Below are 4,667 nucleotides of genomic sequence, written 5' to 3'. Positions count from 1 at the left end.
TGTCTTGTTGCGGCGGATGGCAGAACCCACTTAGAGCAGGCAGGTTTTGGGGCTTCAGGGGTGCCTCTCTCTGAATTGAGGTGCCCTATAACAGATTTGTTGCCCTATAACAACTCGTCTTGGTTTCGAGAGCTGTGGGGACTTCAGAAGTGTGCAGAAGAGAGCGGACGTATTGTGTTTAATGTTTTCATGGCTTTTTTCCCTCTAAGCACGTTTCTTTGGCTCAATGTATAAAACAAGCGATGCCTGAACAAATGTTGGGAAATTTTACAGTTAATCCCTCTTATCACTGTTTCTTTTGCCAAACGATTATTGATGTGCTACGCATCAGGCGCTATTTTGGCGCTGGGACGAAGGCTCATGTAGGCCGCCTAATAGTGTTAGGGTAACAATTAACAAGGAAATGTGATGTCCAGTGGCGAATGTCTCAAAAAAAAATGTAGTAGGGCAAAAGGGTGAATAGTGATAGGAGAGCTGTTTTATATAGGATGAGCGAGCACTGTCAGAGGAGATAGTGAAATCAGAGAATCTCATGCTAGTGTCTGGGTGTGAACATGCCTAGCAGGTGAGGACTCCCCTGTGGGGGGTGTGGGCATATCTGAAATACAAAAGGGTTTATCTGGAGTAGAGCGAGTCCAGGAAAGACTGGTTTCAAAAAAAGGATTACCCTTCAGTCCTACATTTCAGTTATGCAAAGGTCAAATTCTCAAATCATTGGCATCACTGTGAGCAAAATTTCAAAATTTCTTCTCTTGTACTTTTCTTAAAGTGGTATCTACAACCTTTCATAATTCATGTAGCTTTTTTTTTTTTAACTGATGGCAGTTTTTCATGTAACGATGTCTGTGTTTTGTAGAGGGGAGCTTCCCTGGAGTATAAACCCATCTTTAGGAACCTCTCTCCTGAGAAAATGATTCCAGATCTTAGAATGGAGAACAGAGGGGGCCTGTGGTGGCATAGGTGGCGGAGGGAACACTTGTGTAAGACGCCGACTTTCTGGCCAGGACATCCCCCTCCGTGGCTTGAGACAGCTCTGCAGTTAACCAGACACAGAGATGCTCTCTGCCAGCTCTGAGGACTTGGCCCTCAGAGCCTGAGACCAGGGAACCACACTGAGGAACACCCCTGGAGCTGCTGGTGTCTGCGCAATCCCTAGCCATCCTTCCTGAGGACCTCGAGTCTTGGGTGCAGGAGCGTGATCGTGACTAAGATGAAGTGAAGGCGGGAGGAGTTGCAGCGAGAATTCGATGGTCCAGATGTCAGGAAGGAGAGGAGGTGTGTTCTTTGGAGGCATTTAGTGGTTGGCAATAGAAAAGCAGTGAGGGCATCAGTGAGCGGTCATTGCTTCTGCCAGCTCCTTTTTCTCTCCTCTCTCCTTCTGGGTCCACTGGGTCCTTTTCCTCGTCCTGTCTCCAGGGGAGACGCTCCCTAAGATTTTAGCCATAGTTCTCACAGCAGTTTCCTCCGAAGCCCAGTGGCCTCTGGTTAGCTCCTGGGCACACCCCAAGCAGATGACAGGAAGTATTGAGAAGAGGTGACATCCCTGGAAGCCAAACAACCGTCACCAGTGTATCAGCTCTAGGAGACGCTGCCCACACAGGGCTCTGGCCCCAAGCCCCTCCAAGTGAGAAGGGAGAGGAAGTGTCTAAGAGGGCATGCGAGTTAGGGTGGCGGGCTCTTGCTTGGCCAGCCCAGCCATCTTTTCTGACTTATTCACTAGTGTCTCTGACACTGGCTTTTCCCTAAAGTCCATCCTGACTCATCTACTCCCTCGTAAGATACAACCTTTGTCCTTGGCCTTTTCAGCCAAAGGTTTCTCTTCTGTTTCCACATACCTGCCTTAGTTTTCCATTCAGTCATCACATCATCCTATTTCTCTCTTTTGCAGTGACCTCACAAACGTTTTGTTTTATCCTGTTAAGATTTTTCAGCCTCTCAGTGATTGTCACTTTTTTTTGATCATCACTTTTTAAACTTTGTACTTTGACTCCATTTCTCATGTCTGTTTCCACATTGAATTGCTTCCTGTTTTCACATTCATACCTGCCCTCCATGTTGCTAGTCTTAGATACCTTTTCCTTTCTATGTTCTCTACATGTCATCGTGCTTTCCATTTATAAAGCCCCACTTTACAGAATTTGTCTCCAGAAAGTAGCAATAAGCTGAGCAGGGAAGTCAAGAAATCAACCCTCTTCCAGTATTTCGTGTGAGTTCAGGTGGAATTTCCATTTTGATATGCTCAGTGGAACAGCTAATTTGTCTTCTTCAGGTCAAATTTCATTTACAAGTGGATTTTTTGTTTGTGTCCACAAAGGAACACTGACCTTAATTGGATAAAGGAAGTGCTGGTTCACACTGATCTGCAAGCAGTGTCCTGTTTGATTCTTTCCTAGCAGTAGGATACATACTCCTGCTTCTGGCTAGAATTGTGTTTCAGTGCCAATCTAAAACTTTCTTTACACCCTTAGAATTTAATAAGTTCTCTAATCGCTTGTGTTGATTTTTGGTGGCAAAAAATTGTTTCCAATCCTGCTTTAGTAAGTACTATACAGATTGTGTGTTTCTAAAATACATCTATTTCATATTTTCTGTCAAGGACTTTCCTTCCTTAATTGAACTGGAGAAGTATTTATTGTCAGGAAAGCATGATTAAAACAGAATTAAGTACCTGTATATTCTTCCATCATGACTGTAAAGGCAAATAAATGATTGTATTCACATTATAAACAAACAAATAATAAAACAAAAAAGGGACACCCCAGGACCCTTTTATAAGATTTTCCATAATAAAAAGTTTAAAAAGAAATTGACATTTGAATGACTTATTTTAAAGAGAGAAACTGGAAAATTAACTCCAAAACAAGAAGTATCCAAAGGAATGGAATCACAGATGATAATAACCTGTAGAATCTGTAGAAACAGGAATACTTTCCAGGGCTCTTATTTTGCAGACTGTTGTGAATGTGGACAGGTTTGAAAGTCATCGCAGAAATTTAGAGGAAGAAAAAAACAGAGATGTGGTCAGTGTGGGAAAAGCTTCATTTACAGCAACAATGGGCTTGGACATCAGGGACTCCCCAGAGGGGAACAACCATTTCAGTGCAAACAGTCCTTTTTAAACCCATCATAACTCACACTGGTGAAAAACCTCATTGGTGTAATCAATGTGGCAAAAGCTTTCGTCAAAGCTCAGTCTTTATTAAACGTCAGGAAAATAACTCTGGAGCGGAACCTGAACAACATAATCAGTGTGATGTTCTTAAAACTGCCATTCCAGGGGAAACTTTTACTACTCCTCCCCCCCCTCGGTGGAACCTGCATTCTTGTGCATTCCTGTCTAGATAAGGTGTAGGGGGCCAACTGCCCTGGCCAAAAGCCAACCTCACCATATTTAGGAAAGCATGTAAAGGTCAGCCAAACCAGTCACTAGCCACCCCTTTGTCCCAAGGCCTGCGTGCCAAAAGGGACAATATCATGCTCTTCCCTTTGTTCTGGGCCCTCCCTGCCACCCAGGTGCCTCTGATGTGCGGTTGGGCCCAGGCTGGAGCTTGCAATAAAGTTTCCTGTTGTCTTTACAGCGGTGTGGCTGGCTTTTTTGGGGTAGTGTGTCCCATTCCGGCATAACAGAACCTTATGAATGCCGTGAATGTGGTAAAGTCTTCAGTCACAGCACAGAACTCGCTCACTCAGCATTGGATTCTCCAAAACAGCGTTACCAGTATAGTGGTTGTGGAAATGCTTTCAGGGAAAGTTCAGACTTCACCAAACCCTGTGTGACGAAGGTAGAAGAGCTTTCAGTTCCGACTTTACGGAACATCACAGAATTTATACTGTGGACATCACAGAATTCACACTGGGAAGGAGTTGGACGAGTACGGGACCTTCTGTCTGACTCACCTCTCCCTGAGCACCAGAGAATCCATCCGCACCAAAACAGCCATTTGTGCCCCGGCATTTCCGATGTCACCGTACGCTCCTACCGAGGCTCTCTTCTATTTGTTTGGTTTCTTTGCCCGGACATGCGGGTACCCTCAAACTTTGTCTTTCATACTCTGAGTACCCTCTTTGTTTTGTGCTTTCCCAACTCAATGTTACAGATCTCTCCCTGCAGCCCGAATGAAACCCCCCCCACCCCGAAAATGGCGTACTCCTAAAGGTCACTAAAGATGGACTTGGGCTGAAGATCAGTCACCCATTTGGGGAATCTAAGAGCCCTGGCAAGTTTGCTGTGTGCCTAGATAGCTAGGGGCGCGTGGGCGGGCTTTCTCAAGGGAGTCATGGCCCCCTGGGGCGGAGAGAGGGGACAAACGAGTGGCGGGACGTCAACAGCCAACCGCAAACAGTGGGGGCTGGCGGCCGCGTCTCCCCCAGGGCTCCTGGGGCCGCCTGACGCCCCGAGCCCTGCACAGCCGGGAGCTGTCCTGACCGGAAGTAGCTGTCCTGGCCGGAAGTACCTGTCCAGGACCTCCGGGGTCATCGTAGCGCGTTTGGCTAAACAGGATACGGGTGCCGACCCGAACACCGGGGCGGGACAACCGCAGGTGCGGACGACGGGAGGAGCCTCAGCTCCCCGGCCGCCCCGGGCTGTCGCGCGGGAGAGTCACCGCGGGCGGGGCGCCAAGCAGCTTCGCCGCAGGGCTCCCGGGGCCGAGAGCGGCCGCCCGCGC

Source organism: Condylura cristata, unplaced genomic scaffold (genome assembly GCF_000260355.1).
Source record: "Condylura cristata isolate star-nosed mole 26May11 unplaced genomic scaffold, ConCri1.0 scaffold00063, whole genome shotgun sequence".
Taxonomy (NCBI): domain Eukaryota; kingdom Metazoa; phylum Chordata; class Mammalia; order Eulipotyphla; family Talpidae; genus Condylura; species Condylura cristata.
Note: the sequence above shows the minus strand (reverse complement) of the source record.